This window comes from Uloborus diversus, chromosome 6, assembly GCF_026930045.1.
Source record: "Uloborus diversus isolate 005 chromosome 6, Udiv.v.3.1, whole genome shotgun sequence".
In the NCBI taxonomy this organism is placed as follows: Eukaryota; Metazoa; Arthropoda; class Arachnida; order Araneae; family Uloboridae; genus Uloborus; species Uloborus diversus.
Window position 1 is genome coordinate 1,449,584 of NC_072736.1, and position 16,121 is coordinate 1,465,704.

The window sequence follows — 16,121 nt, forward strand, 5'->3', positions numbered from 1 at the left end:
TTGGCAACGTAATGGTTGATAGCAAGCGTAGAGCGCAATTTTAATTCGCTGCTTGATTATCATAACGTGGAAACGTAGTAGAAAGATGCGCCAAATTGCATCCTTTGTGACGTCATTAAGACCACGCCTTGTTTGAAAAATCGGACATTAAAAAATAATTAATTAAAAAGAAAACTGTTGGGAAAATGAAAGTATTTTCTGGTTCCATGTAACTATTTTTGCTCATTCTATACATTTCAACGACTACAAGTAGTACTTTCGACTGAAGGAAACCATCCCATTACGATACAGGTGGAAAAGTGCAGCAGCGCGCCCCTAATTACCAGCTTAGCTGGCACAAGACAACAACAACAACTGCTTTCTGCTTTGAAATCTAAGTGCTAAAGCTTTGCGGAGTCGCGTTGATAGATTAGAGCAGGGATCCTCAGCCGCTGGTTTAGCGAGCCGGTACCGGTACCGGTCCGTGGGACAGTATTTATCTAGCTCCATTTAAAAAAAAATGTTCCACTGAACCAATTCCCGATTTTCCAATCGTATAGATCTCATCCAACAGAGTCGTGAGCCCAGGAGTAGCGTAACAAGAGATGTCGTGCTAGATTGGAAGTCGATGTCCTGCTGCCAAAACCCATAAAAGTCAAATTTTGCTGCGTTCCGCATTAAATTAGTGAACATATTCATGAAATACACCCCCAGCTCAATCAATTCCAGCAGAGGACTGCAGTTTCGTGCTTATTAGCACTCATAAGCCCGTCATAGGAGTGACTAAGTTGGAGGTGGAAAACCTCTTAAGGAAGCCAAGAGTGCCAAACAAACTGGTAGCTAATATAGAATTAGATGACCAGACGAGTGACCGAAGCAATGGTTTGGTTCAACTCGAAGATTGAACGCGAGGCATGGTATATTCAGCACGAAACTGCAGTCCTCGGCTGGAAATGACTGAGCTGTCGGTGTAATTCACGAATATGTGTTTTGTTTCCATACTGAGGTAATTCGTATTTAAGAAACTCGACCCCCCCCCCCCCCAAATGAAATGCTGAAATGCCGCATGCCGCCCCTGTCTCACGGTTTGACAGCACTTCGCGGTGCGATGCGAGTCACTAGTGCCGAATATGGCAGCGTTTCTCAACCTCTTTTACTTTACGGCATACTTGATAGTTTACTCGATCCTTGCGGCACACTGGACGAAATTTCATATGTCAATGCTAGCAAAAATACCCGGCGTTGCCTGGGTCAGTAATAATTGTAAGAAACAATCGCTACTTTCTTTCGTTTTCTGTTTTAACTGAAAGAACTCAAAACGCACCGCTTTGACGTGATTAAAAATCGAGCTTCTTCCTTACCCATAAAAGTATAATGGCAATAAGTATAAAGAACCAACGAATATTCATTTAGAAACGAAAGCGCGAATTTAAGCATATAAAAATTTGAAGAATTTCCAAAATATGAACTAACAAAAACAAAGATCACTAAAAAAAACCGTGCGCTTGCTTCATTTAATTAAATAGTAAACACACACAAAGAAAAAAAAGAAGATCTCTACTATTTTTCGATCAGGGTGAAAAAAGTAGAGTTTCCAAATGTTTAAATGACTTTTAACTCATGTTTGCTCGGGAAAAGCCTTGATTCATTATGATTACTTTTAATATTGCTGTTAGGCAACGAATTTTCGAAACAATGGGTTTAATCTTTAATCATTTGATGTGGAAATTACATGACATTTACTGTTTTCGATCACGACGTTTTTAGACTAAGTTTTTTAGCGATAAATTATCACCCGTCAAATCATTCCTTTTTCGCCAAAGAATATCGTCCGGAATTTTCTCTCTGACCACCACTTTCATTGCATCGGAACCTATCGTTCCCCACACGACTGCATCGTTGGAATGCAGTTTTCAATGCAATTTGGCAATTAATTAAACTAGCAGCATTATATCTGATTTCTTACGTAGGTAAAGTACGTCACTGTTCTTCCTCTTTCTAACACTCCAAAAATACCGTGGCACACCAAGGACCTTGTCGCGGCACACTAGTGTGCCGAGGCACACTGGTTGAGAAGCACTGGAATATGGCACTGATACAGAAGAATAAGAAGAGCTTGCGATTTGACAACACTTCCATTGGAGTTTTTTCTCATTTTTTCACATGTTAGCGATATTTCCAATTTTTTCACCATTTTTGATTCCCTCTCTCCTTGGTGACTTAGCAAATTTGTTTTAATGCGAAAATGATGTCAGTCCATTTTTCCTAATTTTTCCTTCCCTCCCCCATTGGAGTTTTTTCTCATTTTTTCACATGTTAGCGATATTTCCAATTTTTTCACCATTTTTGATTCCCTCTCTCCTTGGTGACTTAGCAAACTTGTTTTTTCGCAAAAATGATGTCAGTCCATTTTTCCTAATTTTTCCTCCCCTCCCTCATTGCAGTTTTTTCTCCTTTTTTTCACATGTTAACGATATTTCCCATTTTATCACCATTTTTGATTCCCTCTCTCCTTGGTGACTCAGCAAACTTGTTTTTTCGCAAAAATGATGTCAGTCCATTTTTCCTAATTTTTCCTCCCCTCCCTCATTGCAGTTTTTTCTCCTTTTTTCACATGTTAACGATATTTCCCATTTTATCACCATTTTTGATTCCCTCTCTCCTTGGTGACTTAGCAAGCTTGTTTTTATCTTTGCCACTAATACTGCATACGCTACTAATACTGAAGAATAAACAGAGTGCTTCTCGCGATTTGACAGCTTTCTGCAAGTGAGGGGAGCCACTAATACTGAATACGCCACTAATGCTGAGGAATAAGAAGAATTTATCGAGCGATTTGACTAGGGTTTCCAATCCCGCGCCAAATTAAGTCTCGCGGGATTTCGGGATTGGAAGGAGCCAATCTCGCGAGATCCCGCGAGATTTACTCCATTCTTCTAAAAGTTAAATTTTAGTGTCAAATAGAAAAGGTTGTGCGTTTTATAGAAAGACTGCTTTTGTTACTTGAGTTAGTGGTATTTTCGAACTCCCTAAACCATTTGTACAGTATTGCAAAGTCTCTACAAATAGTAGAGACCAATTAGCAACTATCATTTGGTGCGCTAAAGTGTGCCCTTTGCTTCGTATGAGATGGGAATGGATTTTTGTGCAAAAATTAGTGCTCTTGATGAAAGCACGTGAATTGGCTCCACTAGGAATGTGTCGTTCCTGAATGAATGGGTCAATGAGAAGGAATCCTCAAAATGAACGGATCCGTTCGTTAGCCTAAAAAATGAACGACCGCTGTTTTGAACAGTGAGAAGTTTAGAACATTGCATTGATAAACATGTGATAAAATAACTTTTTTAAAAACATTAAATTCATCTTCAAATTTTAACACTTAATCAATCTCAAATTTCCTTTCCTCAGTGCAGTACAATTCGTGTATTCATTTCAAACCTTTTACTTTCTACTTTATTCATCATTTTTCTTTAATAGTACGCAAAATAAAACAAAAAATGAATTTCGACTTTCGATCCGGGCACTCTTCAAATTAAAGATAAGAGCCTTCACGCTATCCCATCCGCTTGCATTGTGGGACATCTTGTTAGTAAGTTACCGCCCTATAGCCAGGGCTAAGGCAGAAATACGTGAAATACACCGCCAGCTCAGTCATTTCCAGCCAAGGACTGCAGTTTCGTGCTTATTAGCACTCATAAGCCCGTCATAGGAGTGACTAAGTTTTAGGTGGAAAACCTCTTAAGGAAGCCAAGAGTGCCAAACAAACTGATAGCTAATGCAGAATTAGCACTGACCAGACGAGTGATCGAAGCAATGGCTCGGTTCAACCCGAATATTAAAGGCAAGGCAGGTACATTCAGTAAGTTACAACTCTATAGAGGTCTTCCACCTCCAGCTCAGTCACTTCTATGCCGGGCTGATGAGTGCTAATAAGCACGAAGCTGCAGTCCTCGGCTGGAATTGACTGAGCTGGCGATATATTTCATGTATTTCTGCCTTAGCCCTGCTATGGGGCGGTAACTTACTGAAAATAGTGAGCTTATCTCTTTTCTAACTGCCCACGTACATTTTCTTTTTGGATACTTTTTTTAACTTTCAATACTACAAATTGCATCTCTTTTTTTTTCTCTTTTTAAATTCGTTTGTTTATTTATTTATTTATTTTTCCCATCACACTTTCGTAAATATTTTTTACTCATATTTTTTCCCAGTTGAGCATTTTTTTTCTCTGTATATATCCAAACTAAATACTTACCCCATGTGGGTTGTTTGTAATTTTTCACGTACGTCATCCCATAATTTGATAAATTTAGCATTGTTGACTGTCTACAAAGAGACGGCGTCTTTAATTTAAAAAAAAAAAGTCATCTTCAAGCAATGTGTCCCCCATTCATTTCTGATCCCAGTGTTGATTGTCTATTAACTCTGACAATTCTAAGCACATGTTGCTGATTAAGTGCAGACCCCAGTCGGCCACTATGTTGCCCAGGGGGAGAGATTATGCCTGAAACTATGTATTTTCGTTTTTTCCCCCACACAGTACTTCAAAATGTTGAATTCCTTAACGAATTCAGAAATGAAAAATCCCACGCGTATTAATGCAACTACCAATCGGGGTTCAAAGTATGTTATTTCCTGCTGCACGCCGCTGTTAAAAATTTTCCGGAAAATTTACGGTAATTGTTATTGCCATCCATGTTGCCAGTAACTATTACCGTAAAAATTAAATGTTACTGTAAAATTTTACGGTTTTCTCGGTAGGCCACAGCAACCAATTGGAGCTGGGTTCGCTTATTTCTCCGGATAAATTATCGTATAAATCAGCGATACTGTAAGTCCGCCATTTTACAGTAACAATTACCAGAAAATCTTCCTGAATTTTCAGCATTGCGGCCGTAATCAGATTAGAAATAGCTTTACATGAATCATTTGAGTACAAAAAGTTGTAAAAAAATTTGAGTACAAAGCAGCAGAAATGAACTTCCCATATACACATTTCGTACGTGACGCTTTTTACATCTGTATATTTGAATACTGCTAATCCACGACTTTTGTCACTCTAGTGTAAATCTATTCTATCACAATTTTCAGGTAAAAGTATGAAAAACAGTGCATAGAATGCACGACTATATTTGCATTAAAGTCTTCAATGTGGCCAAAAGAAATGTGGCCAAATGCCAAGTTGGAAGACTCTTAATTTTCAGTAAGTTTTTCAGTAAGTGTTTGTTTGGCACTCTTGGCATCCTTGAGAGGTTTTCCACCTCCAGCTCAGCCACTCCTATGCCGGGCTGATGAGTGCTAATAGAGGGTGGCGACAGGAACTGTGAAAAAAAGTTCCCTGACTTTTCCCTGATTAAGTTCACCAAATTTCCCTGATTTACGTTACCAATGATAATGTTTTTCTTTCTTTGCTCTACTTGAAATCCATTGTATGTTAGTATTAAATGCAGTATTTTAAACGTTTTAAGTTGTGTAAAGTTGTTGAACTAAAGATATATTTTAAAAAGATGCTACTTTTTTAATAAAATGGTTATAAAAAAAGACAATGTTTTTGGAAGGAAAGAAAAACCAACAAAACAGTATATTAAATTTTATACATGGAAAAGTTATAGAAAATTCAAAAAAAAAAAAAAAAAATACTTTACTTTCAGAAACCACTTAGCATAAGAAATTTAAGAAACTATTAAAATTACTCTTAAAAACATATGTGTATGTATGATAGAACTAAAAGTAATTGAAATTATTTTGAACTAAGTTTTCAAACAGTATAATAATTGTTGCAAGAATAACAAGTAATAGTGAAAGAATAGAAGTAATGTAGTTATTCTTATCTAACTAATTGACATATTTATGCAAAATAGATGAAACCATTTGACATCCATTCATAGGGAGCTTTTCTCTAATCAAGAATATAGGTTTTAATGAATGGATACAGCATTTTAACAATAAAAAAATAAAAATATTTACTTAAGTTCACAAGTTAACTCTATTTCAAATGATTTCAGTATGTAACGAAAAAAAATCTTAGATTGCTCTTGTAACAAACAACTTTGAATGCAAGAAGAAAAAAGCAATTAGTTAATATCAAAATATATAAAAGAATACAACTTGGTTATAAAATTAAAAAATTATTTAAGTCTGAAGAAAAGAAAACCTTTATAATCTGCGGCGACAACAAATAGTATAACGGCAAAAAACAAAGTTTTTTTAATTGAAAGTTCTATTTTAGCAATTAAATTAAAAACTCAAAGAAGTAATAACTTTTAAGCTTTTATAGTATTAATTCAAAAACCACCAAGGATTTCTTCTTGAAATCGTGATTACGTACTTAATTACTTCGAGACAATGGAATAAAGGCAACAAGCTAAGGCATTAATGAAGGCTTCCTCTTTGCCTGTATGGTTGTTCATTTTACGTAGCATTGAAAGTGTAAAAGGAAATTTCAAGCTAGGTAAAATAAACAAATTAACAGACACAGAAGCAATCTTAATAAGTTCATCCTGGGGTTAATATGTAACATTCAATACTTTGACGTTGAGGAAAAAAGATGCACAAATATGCGGCAGTGTATAATCGCACCTCATTAATTTTACTTTTTTGAACAGATAATTGGCGGAAAATGCGTAGGGAATTAGAGTATTTAATTTTGTAAAGCAAAAAAAAAATTTTTGTTTCTTCATAAAATCAATTTTCCCTGATTTTTTGTTTTTTCAAAATTCCCTGATATTTCCCTGATTTTTCCCTGATTAATAAAGTTCCCTGACTTTTCCCTGATCTCTCTGATTTCCCTGATCTCTCGCCACCCTGTAATAAGCACGAAACTGCAGTCCTCGGCTGGAATTGACTGGGCAGGCGGTGTATTTCACTATTAATTTTATATTGTATTTTTTCACTTTTGAAAAATCATTCCTTTTGTTGAATCTTTACTAAGCTCTAAGTACTACTTAGGCTTGAAACAAAATCTGATGAACAAAAGTTGAGGCAAATATAACCAGGTGGCGTCGTAACTCTGTGATAAGGATCTGCCTAGCCTTCGCAATGCAAACAGGTTAGGTTTGTCCCAACATTAGTTTTGATGGTTAGCGAAGCAGAAATCTTGTGTTCTGCAACGTGTTTTTAGTGTGCAAAAATTGAAGCTATTAACTATTTTTCTTTGCTTTTTTTAATTTATACTAAGGATCACTTACTATATTTCTTTTAAATTCATTTCTTCGCCTCTCAAACCTTTGCAGTCAAAGAAATCACACTAGAAAATCTCTCAATTTATGATCTGGAAATCACATCATCAATTTTATCCGAACAGATAAGAAACGTTTGTCCCTCTCCGTTTGAGCAATGTTTTTCAAAAGGGGTTAAGATAATGCCATTAATTCAAACTTCGAAACCTACATTTAGGAGGACTCTCGTAGAATACGTAATATTAAAATCAATATTCGTGAGGAGAGGCCTTAAAAAAGAATTAAAAATTTCAAAAGGATTATTTGAAAGGTAAACTTGAATTATTTTTCATCACCGGGGGCATGCGCGACGGATGTAAGTGCTCTTGGAAAACAGCCTAAAGATGCTATAAATCATTCCAGAACCACAGTTCCATGAGCGCCGAACATTAATCATGATGAATTACAGCTTTGGGTACATTTCGGTGCGCCAGAACATTAATCGCCGACATCATTTCTAATCCAAATGTCCTCTAATGTGCACAAAGTGCTTGAGCAGGTCTGTCAAGTGACATCTTTGTCGAATCTGGCTTTCAAAATCGTCGATGCTTTTTTGATTTATTGCTCTTAAATTTTGCAGAAACGTGCCGGAAGTTTCCTGCAGTGATGTAACGATTACGATAAATCGGCTTTTAATTGTATCGTTTTTTGAGCAATCACGATTGCTTATTGCTTTCATTTGACTGTTTTTGATGTCCATCATTTTATTTTCCCACCGCCACCCTCCGCACCATCACCGTGGACAGGCGGGCTCCTCACGATGCTGCTCCTATAGCGAAAGCCATCTCCAGGTTGCATCCATGTCCTACACACACGCGCATACATACACAACTGCACACACACACGCGCACATACACACACACACACACACACACACACACAAACACATACACACATACACCTATACACACATACACCTACACACGCATACACCTACACACACAAACACATACACACACAAACACACAACTACCCGCACATTCCTGCCTGCACACAGACACAAACACATATCCCTACACACACATACACATAACCCGTACACACAAATACCCCCCCCCCCCCACACACACAAACACACTCGTGATTGCGAAAAACATAATTTGAATTCAAGATATCAAAATTCCAATTAATTTTTTTATTTATTTATTTATTTATTTATTTTTTTGAAACAAGGATATGTTTGAAAATATATTCCTCTCCTTTTTGTCCGGTGGTTAATAAGAATGTAGGTATGCAATATCCTCTGGGTTCTCGTATTAGACTTTACAGATACGATCACCAAAACAAAGAGTAAAATTTGATGTTAAGTATGACTTGTTTCGCGGATGCACGAGTTCCAATCACAAAAAAAGAAGAAATAAACATCCCAACGAGAGCACTAAACTCTGTTTTTCAAATGGAACTGAAACTAGTCTGTACTGCTTCATAAAATAAGCCGTTTTTCTTCGAGTTTGTTAGAGAAACAATTTCACGAACAGTAAAAAGTGGATTTCAGCTCTTTGTCGAAATAAAAAAAAACTGCAGAGACAAACACATATACCTACTCACACGTATATTTTTGTATGAATGAACGATTTGATGAAGAATAGAATTATTTAGTGTTGAAATATATTCTGGAAAGGGGGGAGGGGGTTAAAAAGAGGCAAAAAATATAGAAATGCATGGATAATATTTGTCTTCAGTACAAATGGCTTCCTCTTGCGAATTTGAAAGGATGCTTTTGATTTATCAATTAGCTGTACCCGACGCGCGTTGCTACGCCAACAAAAAAAATACATCATTATACTGATTTTCATGACAATCTGTCGAACGGGGCAGAAGTTGCTACTCTGCAGTGCCACCTGGTGGCGAGTGGCTTCAATGAGCATATTATGCACCTTCTCCGTGGAAAAATACATATATATAGCAATTTTCATAATAATCGGTCCAGGTATCAAGTGAAGCCGTGACTATACTCAAATTTTGTACTCACGCAGTTTGCAAGATCAATCGATCGCTAAAAATATCAAATAGAAAAAGTTTTAAATCCCCCCGTTGCATGAAAAGCCATAAAACAATAAAGAAAGAATTTATTTGTTCAAACTCAAGAAAAATGGCAACAGCTAACTTCTTATCAATGAGATCTTTCACGCGAATTAATTTCTGCAGCCGATCATTTTATTCGTATTTATCCAATGGATTGTGACTTAAATTGGAATAAAAAAGGAACTATCGATCGGATTTTTTTCGAACTGGTCTATAAACATTCCCAGTACTAAAAATAACAAACGGTGAAAGTGTCAGCCAAATCTTTTTAGTAGGGTAGTTTTTGAGTTCATGGATGACATACAGACAAACATTCATTTTCATGTATATAGACTAGAAAATCTCGTCAAGATATGACGAGTGAAAATTGCTTCTACATTTGAACGAAGCAGTTGCATGTTTGGTGATATTTTGATAGTTGAAATATTGACCCTGAATTAACCCTCAACGCCATCGATACCATTCACTGTTGACCACTTTTTCGTTTCTTCATTTCCCTGAAATGATAGTCTTACCAGTTAAGTTACCGGGTTCAGTCTTTCCCTGCATATTAAACACTACCAAAACATATTATCAAATTATCATGCCATGGCGTGAGTTTCATTGTTGAGGATGCCAGGAACGTTACTCGATCATTGGCTATCTTTACAAATACTAAAGCTGAAAGTCTCTCTGTCTGGATGTCTGTAGGATGTCTGAATGTCTGGATCTCTGTGACGCGCATAGCGCCTAGACCGTTCGGCCAATTTTCATGAAATTCGGCACAAAGTTAGTTTGTAGCATGGGGGTGTGCACCTCGAAGCGATTTTTCCAAAATTCGATGTGGTTCTTTTTCTATTCCAATTTTAAGAAAAAAAATATCATAAGATGGACGAGTAAATTACGAAATTATCATCACGTGGAACCGTAACATGGGCACTAGCCAATTGGCGAGATACGAAATTATCATAACGTGGAACCGTAACATGGGTATAAGCCAATTGGCGAGAAAATTCACCATACATTATTTAAATATACAGGCGAACCAAAAGACCTTTTAATTTTTCTACTACGGGCAAAGCCGTGCGGGTACCACTAGTTATATATATGAGGATTGTAATAATGCGAACAAATGAATAAAAATTCTATAAATCGACTTCTTTTAAACGAGGTTTTGGTTAAAAATGTTTCGGATAACCGAGGTACTTTTGTATTTTCCAACAGAAGTCAGTTGAAGCAGTGTCGTTACTGACAAAAAAGTCAAGTTCTGTTGATACCATCGAAAAAGTTCTACAACGGTCTGCTACGAGGTGACATAAAAATCACATCAAATAGCATTTTAAGAGCTTTAAAGTATGATTGATCCCTATGAAAGAAATTACATCGAATTCAAAAGACATGAAAACAAAACAAAATGGTTGAAGCATGAAAATGCATCTTAATTTAAATGATCTATTATCCTACAATTTTCCGAATACAGACTCATATCTATCTTCATTTCATTTCAACATCAGCCTGCTAATTTGCTTTCAATGTGTGGAAAATTGAGATGAATTGAAGTTTAGTTTGGTGTAGTTTAAGTTTAAAGTGAATGCGAAACATGTATACCAATTCCACATAAAAACGAAAAAGTGACTTTATCTTCATTATTATGATTCGGAGATTATTTGTACTGTCCACTTAAGAGGTTTCCTGTTAAATACTTTGAATATAACATAGCACGAGTACTAGTTTTTGAACAAAAAACACATCCATCTTCCTTTTGTTTTTTTAAAATAGCTTTGTTGTTTATCTTTCGAGTTGATTTTTCGATTTCTCTTGTGATTTTATTTTATTTTTATTTTTTTTTGCCATAATAAATGATTTCTATATTATTATCACATTTTACTAACGATTGCATTCCAGGATGCATTCCGGCGTCATGTGTATAGTTATTCCTTTTTTCAAATGGTAGACATAAAGACAACAGGTGTCAACAGGACAGAAACAGTCTAACTAGGTCAACTAGGTCAGAAAAAGTATAACAGAAAATCAGGAAAAAAAACATCGCTAATCTATCATCCTGTGTCTGGCGATCCAGTATCTTATAAGAAAACGCACTGAGTGCCATCATTGTAGACAATTTGGTCGTACTAGACCTTGCCCAGGGTACACCAGGAGGAGGTAATGTGCACATTGTTCATTGAGTTTGAATCAATGATGGTTTTTGTGTTCTTGATATCATGAGGTCCATTCATTGGGAAAGCTGTAGATTAGCGGTCACCAGTCACCGACGGGCAACCATTTTATTGGAAATGGCAACCAAAGAATCAAGTTCCAGCCGCCATAATTGCCGATCAAATGTTTCTTTTTTGAGTAAAATAATATCGCGCTACGAAAACATGTTTCGTTTCCACTCCTATTTGAGTTTTTCTTTTGAGGCTCTCTCTCTCTTTATATATATATATATATATATATATATATATATATATATATATATATATATATATATATATATATATATATATATATATATATATATATATATATATATATATATATATATATATATATATATATATATATATATATATATATATATATATATATATATATAGATTTTTTGTACGGAAGTTTGTCACCATAAGGGTTTTAAACACTGGACCGATTTTTTTTTTTTTTTTTTTTTTTAATGTCTAGTAAAAGTGCAAAGTGGCTACCATTTCTCGCGAGTTTTTTTTACGAAGTGTCTTGAGCTTTACTCATTAGTCTTTGTGGACATAATCCAATCGCATGAAGATCAGAGGAAGAACATAGCTTTCAGTAATAAGTAACACGCTTTATCTTCGATTACGTTTCACTTTAAATTTACAATACAATAAATATAACGCACTTGCATAGTTAAAAATGTTAAGAAAAAGGAAAAGTCTTCTATTTAATTTCTTATCTTTTGTGTTTTCCATTAAAAAATTTTGTTACAGCTCCAATAGTAACTTAAACCGAGTGTAACAGACCACATAATATCCTGACAAATAATCTGTTCATCTTTGTACGATAAGCAAGCAAACGTAAAAGCAACGTTACAATTTCTCAAATCACTGTCACAATGTGTCTCCGGTTCTTGTTGCTGTATTTTTCGATTTTAAATTCTTCTTCTTCTAGAGTTCTACACAATGTACACAAATTGTTGATTTTGATGGTGTTACTGTATTTTGTCAAAATTTCAATCAAATCAGAGTTGTTCCGGGTTTCTTAGTTGGATGGCGTTGGAAAGACACTCCACATCTCCCACCAAAACCGAGAAGGTCTTTTTACCATTCGGGGGTTGTCGTAAGTTGTCTTATTTGCGATGTGTCTGACATGAGTGTTTTAAATCATTTTTTAAACTTACGCCCACTCTAGGCCAATTGGTTATAGAGATAACTGAGTTAGCTTAGATAAGCCTTTGATTGGCCAAAGATATTTATCTTCAATCATCGATATTTATAATTATTCATCTGCCATCAATAACTAATGTTTTTTATATTATTATTTTTAGCAGTAGCACTTGAATATAGTATTCATTGATTAGAGTGCAAATAGATAGTGCATTCAGCAGAAACACCTGAAGAGAGAATAAAACTTTAAAAAACACAAGGTAAAATATAAAATTTTTAACTGTAAAAATGTAAAAAGAAACAAAGCTAAAAATTAAAAGTTAAAATGTACAAATATAAAATGTAAAATGCAGAATTGAAAAATTGTAGCAATGTTACATGCAAAAGGATAAAATGTAAAAACAAGTAAGAAGTTAATAAGGTCAATCAGTTTGTAAGTCCCTTTAACTTTTCTCTGGCCTTCTAGTATATTCAATAGCTAATGAAAAAAAGAAACATTTTTACGTCAATATTTTCGTTATTAAAAAAAGTAAATAAGTGTGCGAAATAAATGTGTCGCACATTGCAAAATTGGGCTGTCTCCATATTTTTTAAATGCGTAGTTATTTGCTTAATGGCATCACATTTAATTATATGTGTGCCGTTCATTGAAAAATTGGTGTATCTCCTTGTACATGGCTTTACAATGCGCCTTATTATATAAAGCAATTTGCTAATTTTTCATCAGGAAAAAAAATACAAGTGTTCAGCTACTATTATAACCATTTGATATTTGTCATTCGAAAAATGATTTGCATTGCTTGCATACTTAAAGATATAACTAAAAGGGAAACCATTTACCAAACAAATATACATTTTAAAAATATCGAGACAGACCACTTTTACAGTGAAAAACATATTTTAGTGTAAAAGCGACGAAATGTAAGACTTGTATTTTCTTTCTCCTTAGTAAAAATTTGAAATAGGTTTTATGTTATAAAGCATAGTAAAATTATTTACGAAGAGATACGCCTCATTACAACAAATGACACAAATATTTCTCTGCAAAACAATTGTAAATAAATTTCGCTACATTTTCGTGATTCCGTATCCGTTTTCCCATACTTGATTTCTCCGTTCCGTGACCTCTCGTAATTATAAATTTATTTTAAATCTTCCTCTGCACTAAATTTGCATTTTTTGCCTCTTAAGATCGTCGAGAATGGTTAGTCACGAAATGCAGATCACGAAAAGATTTCGAATAATGTTTTTTTTATTATTATTTTTTTATTCATTTTTGCGAATGATAATATCGAAATAAAGTAAAACCTCATTAATCCGGTTTAATAGAAGGATCCTGGTTGTCCGAATTAACAGAAGCACGGATTAAAAAAATAACCTATGAGTTTATAAGTCAAAGAGTACATAAAGAAACTACTGTACGCAATAAAAAAAATGTTTTTGAACTCGAAAGAAATGAAAAACAGTAAAACCTGTCTACAACGATACTGTTGGGACCTAAAACAAATATCGTAATAGACAGGTTATCGTTATAGACAGTTTGATTATTCATGCTGACATTTTGCTGGAGCCAAAAAAAATTTAATGAACCCCACCTTAAGGAGGGACTGGAAAATGGAATTGTTTCAGACGTTTCATACTGCTTCTGAGAATATTTCTATGAGATATCTACTGAAAGGATATAAAATTTCACACGGAAAATCTTATTTTTAAGCTAATGTTACGCAAATTTGTTAAAACTTATCAGAAAAATAACTAGTATAGAAATTTAGGCCATTTTCTGCTCTGTCTAAAGGTTTTTTAAATAAGTTTGATACATTCATAAGTAAAAAAGTTATAAGTGTTTTTATTAATTGCTATTTTCATGAAAAGTCGACTCCGCAGCTACTAAAAAAAGGTTGCCAAAAAAAATTTTGAAGGTTTAAAAATTTTTTAAACCAACTTTTCAGACTCTCAATATAACAGGAAAAAATATTTTTAACGTTAAAAAATAAAAGTAGTAAGCAATATGGCTTCTATGATTTCACACGGATTGACTCAGCACTAAAATGCACTTTTCGTGTAGAAAAAGCGGTTTGAAAAATGAATTTAAAGTTAATGTTTTATGCTTCCAACAATAAATTTCAACAATGGAAAAGAGATAAAATTAAAAGTCTTGAGTTTCGCTAGCTAAAAAACGCTTATAACTTTTTTTTTCTTAGTGGATTAGGTTATTTGACCTTGAGCGCCTTGACAATTTCTTCGTTAGGAGTGTTTTTTAAAAACCTTTTCAACCATATCAAATTCGGAAACAATAGACCATTCGTTCGCGTCGAAAATGCTTTTTGATTAGTATCTCCGTTAATTAGCGTTCAATTTCAAAAAATTTTGTTGATGACCCTAAAACTCGGCAAAAGCTACCGAACAAAAGAAGAATGAAGAAAATCGGTTCACAAACAGAAGAGAAATCGGTATCGAAAGAAAACGGCTTGCCTATTAATTTATAAAGATTTGCACGAAGATAAATGAAATTGTTAATACTTTCAGCAGTTATTCAATTTTCTTTGCTAACAGTTCCTCAGAGTGTACATAGAGTATGGTAAATTTTTCTCATTTTTCCTTGATGTTCAGTCTAGAATCAAAGTAAATTTTTGTTAAATTTTATTAAAAAACGTAATTACATATTGTAGCGTTACGTACTATATTGTATGCTATGTACATATTAATTGCATAAACATTTTATTTGATTAAATTACATACTATTTTCCTAAACGATATTTTCCTCTTTATTGTCAAAAATTCGAACTACCTATGGTCCCAATTTGTTTCAATCGTTGACGCTCTTCTGTAGTGTTTTTTGAGCAATCACGATTGCTTATTGCTTTCACTTGACTGTTTTTGGCGTCCTATCATTTTATTTTCCCACCGCCACCCTCCGCACCATCTCCAGATTGCATCCATGTCCTACACACACGCGCATACATACACAACTACACACACACGCACACACACACACACACACACACACAAACACATACACACACACAAACACATACACACACAAACACATACACACACAAACACATACACACACAAACACATACACACACATACACCTACACACATACACAAACACATACACACACGCATACATACAGACACCTACACATGCACACACACAAAAACATACACACACACATACACACAAGTACCCACACATTCATGCCTGCACACAGACACAAACACATATACCTACACACACATACACATACCCCCCACACACACATTCATACACACAACTGCCCACACACTTATGCCAGCACACAGACACAAACACACATGCCCACACACACATACACATACCCCCTACACACAAACACACATACCCCCACACACAAACGCATACGCCTACATACACACACTCGTGGTTGCGAAAAACATAGTTTGAATTCAAGATGTCAAAATTCAAATTTTTTTTTTTTTTTTAATTTTATTTTCTTTTTCTGAAGGTTTTTCTCGAATTTTCGAGTTTTTTTTTTAAACACAAGCCAAGCCTGCGCGAAATCAAGGTCACCCAAACCTGCGC